This window comes from Primulina huaijiensis, chromosome 5, assembly GCF_012295235.1.
Source record: "Primulina huaijiensis isolate GDHJ02 chromosome 5, ASM1229523v2, whole genome shotgun sequence".
Taxonomy (NCBI): domain Eukaryota; kingdom Viridiplantae; phylum Streptophyta; class Magnoliopsida; order Lamiales; family Gesneriaceae; genus Primulina; species Primulina huaijiensis.
In genome coordinates, this window is record NC_133310.1 from 6,514,985 (window position 1) to 6,533,087 (window position 18,103).

The 18,103-nt window shown below is 35.8% G+C and overlaps 1 pseudogene; it reads left to right on the forward strand.

Moving 5' to 3' along the window:
- Window positions 1-3,104: 3,104 nt before the first annotated feature.
- LOC140976560 (NPL4-like protein 2) lies at window positions 3,105-5,923 on the forward strand (annotated as a pseudogene).
- The last annotated feature ends 12,180 nt before the right edge of the window (window positions 5,924-18,103 follow it).

Below are 18,103 nucleotides of genomic sequence, written 5' to 3' on the forward strand. Positions count from 1 at the left end.
GTACATACACAGAATGGATTGACTGAATCATTGATTAAACGTCTGTAAATGATTGTTAGACCAATGATTATGAAAACAAAGCTCCCTATTTCTATATGGAGACATGCAATTTTACATGCCGCTGCATTAATTCGCATCAGACCAAGTGCATATCATAAATACTCCCCATTGCAGCTTGCATTTGGTAAAGAACCAGACATTTCTCATCTGAGAATTTTTGGATGTATGGTATATGTGCCTATTGCACCACCTCAACGAAACAAAATGGGACCTCAAAGAAAGATTGGTATTTATATCGGTTATGATAGTCCATCAATCATTCGATATCTTGAACCTCAGACAGGCGACGTGTTCACAGCACGTTTTGCTGATTGTCATTTTAATGAGGAAATCTTCCCAATGTTAGGGGGAGACAAGAAACATACCGAAAAAGAAATTACATGGTATGTATCATCATTGTTANGGCCAGTTGGTTCCAAGGATAAAAATCCTCGAAAAAGAAAATTCATAGAGAAACACAATGATCACAAAATAGAGAATGATGTTCCTGAAGAAACACATAATGATCACAAAATAGAGAATGATGTTCCTGAAGAAACACATGATGATGAAAATGTTTTGTCAGAACCACAAACTGACGAGAATCATGAAATCTCTATCAATTATATTAATACTGGAAAAATATGGAACCGAAAAGATATAGAAGAAATTGATGATATATTTTCTTATAATGTGGCAATCGACATCATAAATGATAATGAAGATCATGAACCAAAATCTTTTGGTGAATGTAAAAATCGGCAGGATTGGATAAAATGGAAAGATGCCATCCAGGTTGAATTGGATTCGCTAAATAAACGTAATGTTTTTGGACCTATAGTCCTTACACCTGAAGGTGTAAAACCTGTTGGATACAAATGGGTTTTTATTCGAAAGCGAAATGAGAAAAATGAAATAGTAAGATATAAAGCTCGACTTGTTGCACAAGGTTTTTCTCAAAGGCCTGGAATTGATTATGAAGAAACGTATTCTCCTGTGATGGATGCAATTACGTTTCGGTATTTGATTAGCTTGGCAGTATCTGAAAATTTAGAAATGCGTCTTATGGATGTTGTTACAGCCTACTTATATGGATCACTTGATAGTAATATATATATGAAAATCCCTGAAGGATTTAAGATGCCTGAAGCACAAAGTTCAAAACCCAGAGAATGTTATTCTGTGAAATTACTAAGATCATTATATGGGTTGAAGCAATCCGGCAGAATGTGGTATAATAGGCTAAGTGATCACTTGATGAAAAAGGGATATGTAAATAATTCAATATGCCCTTGTGTTTTCATTAAGAAAACAACATCCGGATGCGTAATTATTGCTGTATATGTTGATGATTTAAACATCATTGGAACAAATAAGGAAATTCAAGAAGTTGTGTCATACTTGAAAGAAGAATTTGAAATGAAGGATCTTGGAAAAACCAAGTATTGTCTGGGTTTACAAATTGAACAAAAAGAATGTGGAATATTTGTTCACCAGACAAATTATACAGAAAAGATCCTTAAACGTTTTAATATGGACAAATCAAATCCTTTAAGTACTCCAATGGTTGTTAGATCATTAAACATAGAAAAGGATCCATTCCGTCCATGTGAAGATGATGAAGATATTCTTGGTCCAGAAGTACCATATCTAAGTGCTATCGGTGCCCTTATGTATCTTACAAATTGTACAAGGCCTGATATATCTTTTGCCGTAAATTTATTGGCAAGATTTAGCACATATCCAACAAAGAGACATTGGAACGGAATTAAACATATATTCCGTTATCTACGAGGAACGACAGACTTGGGACTTTTGTATTCAAAAGATGCTAATCCAAGTATAATTGGTTATGCCGATGCTGGATACTTATCTGATCCACACAAAGCACGTTCTCAAACTGGATATGTATTTACTCGTGGAGGCACTGCAATTTCTTGGCGTTCACAGAAACAAACACTTGTAACAACTTCATCAAATCATGCCGAGATTATTGCACTACATGAAGCAAGCCGTGAATGTGTGTGGTTAAAATCAATGACTCAACATATCCAAATCTCATGCGGATTATCATTCGACGAGAAGCCTGTGATACTATATGAAGATAATGCTGCATGTGTTGCTCAAATGAAAGAAGGATACATAAAAAGCGACAGAACTAAACATATTCCTCCTAAGTTCTTCGCATTCACCAAGGAGCTTGAGAAGAATAAATGTATTGATGTTCGTCACATTCAATCAAGTGAAAACTCATCAGATCTCTTCACAAAGGCACTTCCTACGACAATATTCAGAAAGCACATATATAATATTGGGATGCGCAATCTACGAAATTTGTGAAGAATTGTTCGTGTCAACATGAGGGGGAGTTTACGTGACTGCACTCTTTTTCCCTTACTATGGTTTTTATCCCAATGGGTTTTTCCTAGTAAGGTTTTTAACGAGGCAGTATAAAAACACGTAATGAAGACAATCATTATGATCATCATCACAAGGAGGAGTGTTGAAAAATAATATTTAAAATGTGTGTATTGAATATTTGAATGTTGAAAATTAGGTAAAATTAGGTGTTGAATATTGAAATTTGTGTGTGATGATGAAGGTAATGATGTAATTTATTTTTGGATTATTTTTAAACATTTTCTATAAATAGATCTCTCATTTGTGAAGAAAATCACAATTGAGTTGAGAGAAAAATATTATAAAGTGTGTAGTGTGATAATTTTGAGAGTTTGAGATTTTTATTTTTTACCGTAAATTTTTTACTTTTTCACAACAACCTGAACATATCTTATATTTATTAATACTATAAATTTACAATGAAATATCGAATTCAAGTTCAATTGTAACAAATTATCGGGTTGAAGACATTTTTAATAAACTTTTAATAGTTAGTTGATCTTTTATAAGACGATCTAGCGGATTTTTTTGATAAATCAATTTTATATTTATAATAATAAATAATATTTTTAATATAAAATATTTTTTAAAAATTCTGTGCGCTAGAAGAAATAAAAATCCATCAGGGATTCTTTATGAAACAGTATCCTTTCGTGGGTAAAGATTTTGTACTTGAAGTTTCATCTGTCTAACTCTCTTCGTATTCTCCTCTGTCCCTTCTCAGATAGTACTTTTTCCCCAATCTTCTTTCATCTTTTGTTCGCTTCGCGGAGAATTCTTGATTCGTACGACATCTACGATTTTTTTGTTATTTCCCCTAAAAGTAGGATTATTTGGGGTTAATTTTCATCCATATACTTGTTAATTTGCCAGTTTCTCACAATCTGTTTGATCAGATTTCCGAGTAATCGTTGCAGTTAGTGGTTCAGTAAATATGATGATCAGAGTCCGGAGCCGTGACGGGTTGGAGCGAGTCACGATCGACAACTCGGTTGCTACTGTCGCTCAACTCCAGGCGGCAATCGAATCTCAGATTCGGGTGCCAAGACACGCTCAAATCCTCTCGACTAATCAGAGCTTGCTTCTGGCGAAGGCCGCTGCCGATTTTACGCGATTTACTGATATGTCGAACCCGAACACCCTGATTGCTTCCCTTAAAATCGGGCATGGGTCAATTGTTTATCTTGCTTACGAAGGGGAACGCACCGTTGCGGGCCCTGCATTCCAACCCGCTGGGTCGTTCGGCAGGAAGATGACCATTGATGACTTATTGCCAAGCAGATGAGAGTTACTCGTCAGGAGAACCCGCACTGTGAGCTTGTCTCGTTTGATCGTGATGCGGCTAATTCCTTTCAGCATTATGTGAGTGAAAGTTTGGCTTTTGCGGTGAAGCGCGGGGGTTTCATGTACGGGACAGTGTCGGAGGATGGAAAAGTAGAGGTAGATTTCATTTACGAGCCGCCGCAGCTGGGGACGGAGGATAATTTGATGCTTTTAAGGGACATGGATGAGGAAAAGTTAGTTGAGGCTATAGCATTGGGGTTGGGGATGAGGAGGGTGGGCTTTATATTCACACAGACTATTAGCCAGGACAAGAAGGATTACACATTGTCGAATTCGGAGATTTTGCAGGCAGTTGAGTTGCACGCCGAAGGGGATTTGAAGGAGTGGGTGACTGCCATGGTGAAGCTGGAGGTGAACGAGGATGGTGCTGCAGAAGTGCATTTCGAGGCCTTTCAGATTAGTGATATGTGTGTTCGGTTGTTTAAGGAAGATTGGTTTGAGCGCGAGTTGCAAGAGGAGGTCGATCCTAAGCTTTCGAGGATGAAAAAGGATGTCGTTGTTGGAGTAAAAGATACTAGGGAAGTGGACAATGATTTCTTCTTGGTGGTTGTCAAGATTTCTGATCATCAGGTTCGTTGGATATGTCTTACCTTATTAATATTTGTTTTTGGTTGCATTAGAGTTTTGTTTGGTAAAAAATAAGCATTTATTTGGCATTGGTAGCTACACAAATGTTAACAGGCTGATCTGTTTGTGGCACTTGCATTACGGATACCTCCCTAGTGATTATGGAGTTAAAAAATTTGACACAAATTTGATTAGAAACTTCAAACTATCTGACTGTAGAGTATGGATATTGGATAGATCACAATGAGGAATATAATTGAGTGGCATGATATCTTGTGTTTTGACTAAATAGTCCAGCTAACGCAAACTTGTCATTTATTTATGCGAGTGTGTTTAAGCCGAGATCATGAAGTTCTATGTTGAAAAATATAATGAGATAGAAAGATTGTATTAGCTCAAGACCTGTCTCTGTGAAATATTTATAGGATTATGTCATTGCAGTATTGTCCAATTCCAAATTTGATGAATTTTGTGTCAGAGTTAAAAGTAGTAGAATTATTTCATAACTGTGTTACTTGTTGCATTGCCTTACTTTTGAAAGGCAAAAGAAAAATAGTGGTTCAGGAGCCTTCAACTTGTTATTGCGAATATTACTTCCGCAAAATTCAGACTTGAATTTTCTGCATGATGAATTCTCTTGGAGCGACTGTGTGTGATGGTGTGGTTTTTGTTTTACTGATTTCTGTTAAACATCTCTATATCACAAGTAGCATTAGTTTCTTCCAATTTAGCCCTCTTGTGTCCCATATCTGGTTGACACTGCATATCTTTGATGTAAACGATCAAATACTAAGAAGATGCCTCGGTTGCTTTTTGGTGCTCTGTTGCATTGTGATGTATTCTAGTTATCAATGAAATATGAATGGCATTGCATTTGAAGTGTGATGGATGTTGGCTTGTGCTTCAAAATCTGGACTACGAATGATTTTTCAAGAGATACATTTAATTTAGTCGTGTTCGCTTGTACTTCCTTCTTGTCTACACCACACTCTCTCTCTATTGCGCAGCTATCTTTGTTTTTGTTTCCTGAAATCATACGACTAATATAAATGGTTCCGTCTACGAACTTTTTGTGTGAATGCAGGGTCCTCTCGCATCAACTTTTCCCGTTGAGAACAGGATGTCACCGCTAACAATGGATGCGCTAAAAAATCATATGGATCGAACAAAGAGCCTTCCCTTTCTAAAACGAATATCTGATTTCCATCTGCTGCTCTTGCTGGCCAGGTTTTTAGACATCAAAACCGATATCCCTGCATTAACCGGCTGCGTGCTGTCACAAGCCACAGTACCTGAAGGATACCAGCTGCTAATCGAATCCGTGGCCCATTAAGTGGAGGAAATCTTATTTCAATGAAATAAAAAACATAAAAATGAAGTTCCCTGAAGGATACCAGCTGCTAATTGAATCCGTGATCAGTGCTTAATCGAAACCGAAACTCATTGCGGTGCGCTACGGATGAGTGGGCACGATCTTTCTATCAAAACAAACCTATTTGGAAACCTGAACACATTAACTTATGTGCTCTTGATTTGCTGTGTAATATAAAGCCTAACTTTACATATTGCTTTATTTAGTTTTCTTTATTAAATTTTTTTACTTTGTTTCTTTAAATATTCTGGTTGCCAGGTACTCTGCATTAGTTCCAAATTGTTTTTGGATAGATTTTGCTTGCTATTTTTACAGATCAAAATCAAATTGAAATTCACTATTTTTTTACTGTTGGCCGACTAGTTTGGATAATTAGTTTTTTAAAAAAATGCCTTTACTTTAAAATTTGATAACTAATGATGTCATTACCACATTCCATATCAAGCGCAATTGATAGGGGTGTCAAAATCAGACACGAATCACCAATGTGACACGGTTCAATCCAAAAAAAATCAGGTTTGGATTTGAGGTTTTTGGGTTCGGGTCAGATCGGGTTGGATCCGATAGCTGACCAGAAAAAAATGATCGGGTTGGGTCCGGGTCAACTCGAAAATTTTAGTTTTTTAAAAATATATATAATTAATTAATATTGCTTACATTTTTATATATTTTATGTCTGAAAAAATATTTATTGTATATTTATATCATAAATTTTCATAATTTAATATTTATTTTGAATATTTTTTATTTTTTAAACAATTGTTTATTTGATTTAGTAAATATATTTTATTTTTCTACAATTAGACTTTCAAATTTAAATCATACATATCTGGGAGATTTTGTTATTATGTATTTAAATTAAAATATTTTTTTTGAATTTTATATAATTTTCTTTTAAAAAAATTCAAAATCGGGTTGATTCGGGTTCAGGTTCACGTTCGGGTTGAGAGTTTCGGGTTCAGGTTGGGTTTGGGTTGAGCAATTTTTGAATAGTATTATTGCTCAACCGGACCCAACCTACCCGAATTGACACCCTTACCGCGTAAGGCTTGAAGCGACAATATTTTACATGAATTTTAAATTTTAGATAAAAATTATTCAATCCTATACTCTTAAAAAAAAAAAAAAAACTTAAAACTAAATCTTCTTACGTTTTCACGAAAAAAAATAATATCCAAAGCCTCTAACTCTTACCTTACATTCATATTCCTAATCCAATATTTTGCGAGTAAGTTACCACGGGAGTACCTTAAGGGGCGACATGTGGTGGAGTTCCCTGCTAATCACAAAATTTCATAACACGATCAACTAATGAAAAATTATTAATTTTTATTCATAATAGTTATAGATCAGGTCAACTCGTCTCATAATTATATGACTCGTGAGATCGTCTTACAAGAGACTTACTATTTGCCAAAATACCATAATAACTTAAGTTTATAATAAATCTATGCATGTATTTTTTAAATTATTATGTTTTACGTGTTATTTATAATTTATTAATTGACTAGGTAATAAAGCTTTAGCCATTCATTCTTCTATGTATAAAAGCTTCAATCACTTGCAACTCTAAAATTTTAACAACCACTCTTCTAGAATTATTCCTAAGTTTTCAACTAGTTTTTATCATAGCGAGTCACCAGTCAAACAAGATCACTATATATAGTCAAATAATATAAGATTAAGTCTTAATTAGTTTGGATGATTTTTAAAATTTCTTATTTCATTATTCAATTAAGCTTCTAAAACATAGAATTTCGATGACTTGAGAGTGTGTGTGTGTGTGTTTTTTTTTTTTTTTTTTTTTTTTTTTTTTTTTTTTAGTCTTCAGGATTTCGAACCATCATCATCTTTCAATGTGAGGTTTGTCACTAGATCGAAAGTAGTGAAACTGACTTTTTGTATATGTTTTTCAAGATTGAATGTTTTTCAAAGCTTAAAATACAATTATCATTATTAAATAATTTTTTGAAATTATGCATAGATTCCGGACCATGATTCTTGTCCTTACATAAGAAATTATATCAAGTTGTTTTATTATGAGTTTAATTTTTGGATTTGTGCCATAAATTTATAATGTCTCCTTTTTTCAACTAAAAGAAGGTAACCTCAATTTGCTCAATTAATGGTTTTTTCCTTACATAAGAAACTATATCAAATTGTTTTATTATGAGTATTATTATACAGAATTATTGGGGGTGTAAAGTGGAGCGTATTTCGGTGGACAGAGATATTTCAGATGGTTCGTGTGTGTGGTGATGAGTAGTGACTGGCCAGAATTGACGAAGCAAGTCTCGTTTGAGGAGGTTCGTGGAGCGTTATTTGGCATCGAGAATGATAAAGCCCCGGGCTCGGATGGGTTTGGCTCTTTTTTCTTCAAAAATATTGGGACATAGTTGGTAAGGATGTTTTTAGTGCTGTTCAAGAATTCTTCTCGAGTGGTAAGCTACTCAGACAATGGAACCATTCGCTCATCGCCTAAGTGCCAAAAACGTTGGGTGCTTCCTTGGTGAATGATTTTAGACCCATCTCTTATTGCACGGTATTTTACAAACTCATTTAAAAGATGTAGTTAACAGACTAAGAAATGTGATTGTTGATTTACTAGATGGGGCACAAGCTGCATTTATCAAGGGTCGTTCTATTGTGGATAATATACACTTGACGCACGAACTACACAAGAAGTATGCTAGAAAGCGTGGTTCACCGTGGTGTATCTTGAAAGTGGATATCCAGAAGGCTTATGACACGGTTGACTGAGACTTTTTGTGAGAAGTTCTAACGTTTTTGAATTTCCCTTACAGATTTATTAGTTGGATAACGGAATATGTCTCCACTACATCATAATCTCTTGTCTTCAATGGTCCATATCCTGGGTTTTTTCATGGAAAGCGTGGCCTTCCACAAGGTGACCCTATGTCCCCTTTCTTATTTACACTCTCTCTTGAATTTTTGTCTCGTTCTCTGAGTCATATGTCAAGAGCACCGTCATTTGGGTTTCATCTTAATGTCACATTTTACATATTATTCACCTTGCATATGCAGATGATTTGTTGTTGTTGTCCCATACTAGATTTTACCAAGGATTGCTTCTTTTTCTATATCTTGGGATTCCATTGGCATCTGTGCATTTGAGAACTTCATATTATAGTCTCCTGGTTGATGTAATCAGCTTAAAGATAAATTCCGGGCTGCTGCACTCATTATCGTATGCTGGGAAAGTAGAGTTGATCAGATCGGTGGTACATGGAGTGGACTGGTTTTGGATCCTTCCACTGCCGGCTACAATCATTTGGGCTATCTATGTCATGTGCAGGAAGTTTGTTTGGCCAACAAAGCATCCACCGATTGCTTGGAAAATGGTATGTAAGCCGTTGAAGATGAGTGTTAGGGCCTGAAGAACTTGGACGCATGGAACAAAGCACTACTCACAAAAACACTTTGGAAAATAAACTCTAAAAAAGATGACTTGTGGATTGCCTGGGTGAATCATATCTATCGTAACTCTCATAGTATTTGGTATTGGGATTGGCATAGAGATGTATCTCCATTTATCAAGCAGCTTATTTGAATTTGTGATGAGATAGTTCAAAGACATGGTTAAGTGGACGGGGCAATTAATATGTCGGACGGCTGGTTCAATGGCCATGGAGGTATGTCTTCTGCTTATAATTTCCCAAACAAATTTACAATATTATTTCCTAAATTTTTCGCATCTAATTCTTAATTTTGAAATATGTATATGATCATGATTTTTAAACTCGATTATTATTATAGGAATTTCCACACTCCATTTTCTAAAAAATGCTATATATTGTATTTCAATAATGACAAAAACTTGTGTGAGACGGTTTCACGGATCATAGTTTGTGAGACGAATCTCTTATTTAGGTCATCCATGAGAAAATAATACTTTTTATGCTAAGAGTATTACTTTTTATTGTGAATATCGATAGGGTTGACCCGTCTCGCAGATAAAGATTCGTGAGACCGTCTTACAAGAAACCTACTCTTCAATATAATGGGTTTTAATCAAATCATTAAAAGTTGTAATAATATGAACATCAATCAACTCGAAACGATTTCGGAGTTTCTTATTTCGAGTACATTTTAAAAGCACATAATTACTTACTTTTCACTAAAAACGAAAAAAAAAAATTAACAAATTCCAAAAAGGAAAATAATTCAGCCACGAGCATAAAATTAAAGCCAATTGATAGTTTTCCTCTATCTGTAGTTGTTGTCGTTGTTGATCCTCCGGCTCGGACCCGATAGAGACATTTTTCCTTTCGACACCATGCTCATGAGTGACGGGGCATATACATGAACTCCATCAATCTTCCCATCAACTCAAAACTCCTTCGACGGATTAATATTGCGATGATTCGATGTTCGACCAGGATAAAACGTCAAACTTTTACATGGTCGAGCATATGTTAGTTGGAAACTGAATAAAGAAACGACAAGAATCACGGTGAGGAGATGAGGAAATATTATTCTGGCCATGAGAGGAGTTAGTGTAAAAATTGTGTGAAGATTTTTGTACAAGAAAATGGAGAGGAATTGTGTTTGAAATAGGTTTTTATAGTTAATTTTATAATAAATTTGTCGTGTGCTGTTGAATTGTTAAAAGTTAGCTTATGAAAAACAAAAAGGCGTAGGGTGTGAGAAGGGGAGAGAAGAAAATGTCTACGCGCTTTCACAACAACGTTAATTTTATGTAATATATGCCTGATTTGATTTTAAGTGATTTTGTATTTTTTGCTTTTCTCCCAAATTATTTATCGAGTTGTGAGATGTTCTCACAAATTTATATGTGTGAGATAGATTGATCTGGTTCATATATACAATAAAAAAATATTTTTAGCATAAAAATAATATTTTTTTCATAGACTTAATTGAAAAATAAAAATATAAAATTTATATGAAACACATAATATTGAATATGTTATATTATTTAGTACACACCTATTAAATGTACAGTGATTCTAGTAGTCATTTAACTTGGTTAGATTAAAAGTCATGTGTTAGTGAACTTAGATTATAGTATTTTTTTAATATTTGATTTTTCCATTGAGACACTAACAAAAACAACAGTAGAATTTTTTTTTTTTTTAATAAAAATCAAGTATATCAAAACATACACCGAATTTTAAATGACGGTCGCTGGAAGGTCTAAAATGCGATAACGTAATCCAACTGCATACAAATATAAGAAAAATAAAAAATGAATAATTTAATTGTTTTAATTGCATTTATTAAATGTGGCATGCATGTTTACATGTTTAAAATATGGTTTTTTTACTAGGATACATAAAACTGTGTTTTTAAGGGTTATTCGAGACTCGATCTAGAAACCTAGACCGAGGACCATAAGGAAAAATATTTTATTAAATGATTATTTTTAATTATTTATATATGTTATATTTTAAATGATATTTTCGAAAATGACGTGTTTTGAGATGTTTTTACATACCGAGTCATATTTTAATCGGTAATCGATTTTCGACGAAAATAAGGACTTTTTGAGAACTCGGCTAATATTTTCGAAAAATTTTCTAAACGAAATATTTTACCTACATTATAATAGGGCTAATGAGCCTATTATAATAAGGTTATTGAGCCTAGACTCCTACCTGATTATGTAAATCAAATTAGGGAGTTTTAAAACCACAAAACACTTCAACCACATGTTTAAAATATTAGGACTCTTCTCCATCAGCACACACAGCCACACACACACGTCCAAGAGGCTGATTCACGTGATTTTGAAGGAAAATTCAGCAAGCTTCTTCTCTCATCTCTCTGCCAACGTCCCTCGCGTCAAGGATTGTTTTTCATACGTGAAATACACAAAGGCACGCCTTAATCTTCTTTCACTCATCGTTCATATCATATTATATGTGTTAATACATGTGTGCATGAAAACATGAATCAATTTATTATATTTTCGTTTCTATGGCATAACATGTACAAAGAGGCTGCCATGATAGGGCTATGGGAATAGACGTTTTTCAACATGTTTAAGAGTCTATAGAAGCTTGTCTAAGGGCTGGACAAGGAGGGTAAGAAGGGGCAACGAAAATTGGGTTTAAAGGGACTAGGGTTTTCGGCTTTGGGTTCCTAGAAGGGTGAGGTACCTTGCTGTTGTAGAGACGTGTTCATTGGTATTAAGAAGGCTGAGTCACGGTCTTGGATGGCTGGTACGGTAACTAGAGCGAGGAGAGGGCGGTAGGCATAAGCAAGAAATCGCGAGCCTCTTAGGGCACGACTTGAAGGGCTGGGCACGCTTGGGGTGCTAGGCCTGCTCCAGTAGCTTGTTAAGGGCTCGAATAGGGTCCTAGGATGGTTGGTTAGGATCTAGTCATGATGGTTAGCGTCTAGGCTTGAAGAAACTCATGGTTGGTTAAGCTAGGATTTCGAATAAATGGGTGCAGAATTTCCAATAGATGTTTAGGCTGGTTCAAGGTTTTTAATTAGCTTGACTTGGGTTGTGTAGGGTATGGTTAGGTGTTAATAAGTTATGGTTCAATTTTGGTAAAGTTTGGTTACGTTTCGAGTTGATTCGGGTTAAAACCGAGACGTACGTTTAAGTTTTAAAAAAAATTGGGAAATTAGTAGATGAGCTTAAGTTTACGTCTAAAAAATATTTATGGATGTATTTTAAGGTGTTACGTTAAGTTTGATGGATTTGGGTCGCCGTTTTAAGGTCTAAAGGTAAATTGGGAAAGTTGGGGTTTCAGGGGGACGTCTTCGCAGTGCCTTGAATTCTCTAATGAATGTTAAAATGTTTATTTTGAAATATTATGGAATTTGATGATAGAAAACGATAAATGCTAAAAGTTATTTTATTTGCTTTGTTTAAAAGAAATTGATATTATTGCATGTATTTTTATAAAGTGATGGAAACATGAAAAATGTTTTGAAAGAAGGGATTTAATTGTGACGGTAAGGAAATGGGGATTGGGACAAGGACCTAGAGGGAGCCCGTTTATGGGAGAAGACCCCGGAGGGAGCCCGTTGATCGAATTTCTATCGAAAGGATAAGATGATATGTAAGGTCAAGGCTCAGTTGATGGGTAAGAGAGTCGTTGATGTCCCCGCCGACTATAGGCCAAGGCACATAACGGAAAATTGGTTAGTGTTGCCTCACTGCATGGTACCATGGTGTTAGGATCGGTCTGGGGGAAATCGTTGAGCTACAATAACTCGGTTCTTGAAATATTGAACACCGATGAATTAAATTGAGTTTGATTTTCAAACCAAGCGGAAGACACTCGAAATAATCATTCGTAGAAACCGATTCAATATTTTGTAAAGAATTTAAAATATATGCAAGTTGAATGAGTAAAAATATTTTAGTTGAATCATTTTATCAAACACTTTGTATGCAATATTTTGGTATTTGAAGAACATATAAAATGCTTCAACAATGCATCTTTAAAACTATGAAAATGATAAGTAAATGCAATAAACAAATAGACACAAATTTGTTTATGGATGTTCGGAAAATTTGTTCGGAAACTTCAAATGCTCCTACGTCACCCCTTCTTCCCCTTGGGAAGGATTCAATAGAAGACTTTGATTTATACAACTGTTTGTACAAACCCACTCAGCTTAGGACTTACACTACTGCCTAACTGAACTCCTAGCACTCAAGATTGTAGGCAGCACCTCACAATCAGTATATTGTCTAATGTCTCATATGCAAAGACTACATACATAAGTTTATTGTCTTTGTGCAAGACTCACTCAACTAATCTTTGAAGTTCAACTCTCTTGTATATGTGTGAGTGATTGTGTGTGAGAAATTTATCCTTTACAGTGTACATCTCAAATGTATCCACACACAAGGGCTTGTGCTCTCAACTAGCTGATTTCTTCATGCTAACTGCCCATGTTTTGAATCCTCTTCTAAAGCTCTTGTTTGATCTTCTAGATGTTGTATTTATAGGCCTCAACAATGATATATACGTTAGATACAAGAATATGACCGTTTGGAAAGTTTCTGTACTGTTTCTGAAATCGCAACGGTCAAATTCGCCTTGCTGGACATTTTTCCGACTGGTCAACTCTGTTCAACTCAACTGTTCATTCTGTTCAACTGGTCAGCAGCTGGTTCAGTTCAGTTCAGTTAGTCAGATGTTGATTCGGTTCAGTTGGTCAACTGCTAGTCTGGTTCAGTTGGTCAACGTCTGATTCAGCTCAGTTGGTCAGTTGTTGGTCTAGTTCAGTTCAGTTGGTCAGCAGCTGGTTCAGTTCAGTTGGTCAGCTGCTGGTTCAGTTCAGTTTCAACTGGTGTGCTGAAATCAGCCTAGCTGATTTTAGTTTGTGCAGAACCAGCAGTTTCATCGTCATTTATCAGCATCTTCAGCTTCAATTCAGACTGTGACTTCTGAAGATGATTTGTCTATCATCGTCTTATATTTCCAACGCATACTAAATCGCTTCATTTCGATAACCGAGCTGAGATATATAACCAAAATACCGCAACTGCTCAAACCCAACTGATTTCTGTTTGCGTGCAATCAGTTCGGTAATTCAGCGATCAGTTAGAATAATGAAGCTTGCCAGAAATTCAGCAATCATTTGCATCATTCAGTTGAGAGATATCATCAAAATACTGAAGCTTGCCAGAAATTCAGTTTGTGCAGAATTCAGTTTCAGCTTGCTTCTTGTTTTAATAATTTCACACTTGAGTAAATATGTTAGAAACACAATAACAAGTTTTGTTAACATCAAAATCAAGATTGCGAACATGAAATGTTCCAACACATGATTATAGCTGAGATTGATCAATCGATCGAATTGTGAAAGGATGTTCGCAATTAATAAATGAAATTCACCTTAAAGGGAATGCATATGTATATGTATATGTTTATGATGAGAGGAAAATGATATGATGAAAGGAAAATTGTTTAAAATTTATGAATATTCGTGAAAAACTATTTTATTAAAAGTATTTTCACTGTTGCATGTGAATGTATATAATTACTTGCTATCATGGTAAAGGTATGCTGAGTCATTAGACTCACTAGTTGTGATGGAGGACTTGATGGTTGAACTGGCTGGGCTGATGGTGCATATAACCCTAGGATCTTTGCTAGTTTTTTCCGCATTAGTATGATTTTAAAATTTTTATGACGTTTATGACTTTTGATGCTTTTGAGTGGTTTTGGGATGATTTAAGATGCTTATACTACTTTATTTTGAAAAATACTAGTTTTAGATTTGGTTGGCATCCTACTATTTTATGTTTTGCACTACGTTTTGGATTTTCAATAATTAGTCGTTGAGTTTAATTTAAATGGTGAAAAATATATATATATGTATATTTTTTGACCAAAGTTCTTAAAGGAAGAAGAAAAAAAATTATTTCTAGTATGTTTTAAAGAAAAACAAATAGCGAACGTTTCAGTCGCCCCGCCTTTGTCTAAGGCGGTCTTTATAAGCGGTCCGAGGCTATTCGACGGGTGAGACGAGACGGCCGAGCAGGTGGCTAGGGGTGGGCACGGGTTGGGTTTTTCGGGTTTCGGATAGTTCGGGTCGGGTACCCAATTTTCAGGTAGAAGAGTAGAGAAAATAATACTATCTATAGAAACTGAACTTTATAATTGGGACGTATGTAAAAGGAAATTCAGCCTAAATGAATGGACGGATGGAATATTTGTTATGGCAAGTTGTGGACAGATATGCATTGATAGAGGTCGCAGTGAACATGAAATCATATAGGTATGCATTGATGTGATCGTTCAAAGGCTGGGAGTTGCCACTGCTGCTGGGATGTATGAGCTGCTCTTCACAACACTACACGGAAAAGTCACCACCGTCTCTCTCTACGATTTGCCTGTATGTATAGGTTTATATATTGATTTTAACTAATTTTAAATTGCATGGCCCTTCTGATTTTTCAAGTTAGAAAATATTTTAATGCTTGCTCATGGTGCTTTTATCAGGTGTGTTGTATATGGATAGTGATAGCATACCACTTAGGGCGTCGGCAAACGAGACTAGCTAAATACAGGGCGTCTCCACCACCAGAACCAATGGAAAGATGATGATGTTTGTAGATTTCTTGATCATGTAAAAATTCAAAAAAAAACGACTGCTGATGTTGGGCATGGCTGCTACTTGTTTATGTTGGTTAAAACATTTGCAGCCAATTTTGCGGCTGGAATTCTTGAAAGAATCAATTTCAATGTGCTTAGTTTTGTCCTATATAGATAAGGTTATGAGCAATGCTGAGAGCGTACTGTTCTTCTCTGCGTATTTAAAACTTGCGGCCGTTTGCATAATTTCATCGTTAATTTAGCGAACTGAATAAAAACCTATCGCTAATTTGCACTATTTCAAAAAACAATGGTAATTTGACCACGATTTTGTTAAAAATGTTGGCAAATTTACTTTGCCTATGATTTTCAAAAAGAAGTGTTGGGTGCCTCGGAAAATGATATTTGAAGTTAAGGAGAAGAAAACAGAAACTTTTCACGAAAAAACCGCTATTACAGTGGGGGTGGTATGCATTATAGTGGGAGGAATATGAGGTATGATAGGGAATCCATGGCCAAAAGACCGGAGAACCAGTACCTCAGAAAGAGCTCGTTTCCTGGGTTGGTGAATGTCGAGAGAAGAAGTGACTCGCAGTCATTCCAGAAGATAATATAGAGGCCACCACCTCTAGACACTAATATAAAATATGAAAGGAAACTTCGTTTTGTTTTTCCTCCCAGAGCAACCACCGACGTCGTATGGAAACGGGAAGAACATCCAAAGTTCCCAAAACATCTTTCTCGGACCCAAAAACAACATTGCTAAGGGAAAAGGTTGTTGAGCGCAAGTCTAAGATGGAAGAGTCATTCAAAGAGAAGAAAAATTTGGGAGGAAGGCTACTGAAAATAATGAGGAAGAAGTTGACGAATTGTTATCAGAGGAAGACAATGAACTAGTCAAGAAGGCTACTTTCAAGGTAGGATAGATTCTCGTTTCATTTGAGTGTGCCACTAGCTCGTTAATGTTGCCAAATGAGTTTAAACGCAAAAAGATGTTTGAATCCGATGTCTCCATTGGAAACCAAAGAGTTATGGAATCCATTCAAACCAATATTTTGAAGGATTGCGATGGTGTTCTTGTTGATGAAGAGAAAAGAGCGTTGATGAAGAGACCTACCAATAAGATGAGTAAACATATCAAACCACTCTATATCACAGCACATGTTAATGGAAAGCCGGTGTCTAGGGTACTGATAGATAATGGGTCTGCTGTCAATATTTTACCATACAAAATCTTTCAGAAGTTGGGGAATAATGTGGAAGACTTGATTCCTACCGATGTCTCTGTGGCGGCTTTTACTGGGGAATCTACAAAAACTTTGAGAGTGTTGCTAGCAAATGTTACTGTAGGGACTCGATCCTCGCTGTCAGCTTTTTTCATGGTCAATTACAGTGATAGCTTCCATGCTTTGTTAGGAAAAGATTGGATTCATACCAATCATTGTGTGCCATCGTCCATGCACCAATTATTGTTAATATGGAATGAGGATGAGGTTGAAGTGGTACAGACTGATTCACAGCCGTATCAATCTAATTCCAATGTCGTGGAAGCTATATATTATGATGGAAATTTTGGCCCGATTAAGTTTCGTAACTATAAGGTGCATGGACAACCAGGAGCAGTGTACATGAACACTCAAAAGGTTAAAGAAGCAGTTGAGAAGGTTCTCAAACCTACTGCCATGGTCTCACCTAGACCCATGGTCCAACCTATTATCGAGGAGGTCGATGACTAAATTCACTAAAGAAGAGATGGAAGTCATTGCAACTTCCAAGTGGAAAGCCACAATGCAGCAGCTAGTGAACGAAGTGCAATCTCAGGAATTGTGGGATATTGATGGAGCTGAGGTAATATTTGAGGAAGAAAGTGGAGGTAGTGAGGAAGAAGAGTTACAAATAGAGGATCTAATCTTAGCCCAAGCACAAATGGAGGATTGGTATCCGGAAACTCAAGATCCCTTGAGAGAAATGAATCTCGGAACGATGGAATGCCCCAAACCTACATATATCAGTGAATTGTTGGGGGAATAAATGAAGAATGAAATGGTGGAACTTCTCATAAAATTCAAAGATTGCTTTGCATGTGAGTATGAAGATAAGCTAGGCTTGGAGCGTAAATTGGTGGAACATCGGCTACCAACTAAAGATGGTTTTAAACCATACCAACAGCCGGCTAAAAGGATGTCCAAGGCAATTGAAGCAAGAGTAAAAGAAGAAATTGAATAATGATTCTACTACTTTCATGGCAATGTAAGGATCCTTTTGATGAAGAAAAATTTCTCAAAGCTAAATTCATCCGTCCAGTAAGATACACGTAATGGCTCGCAAACAT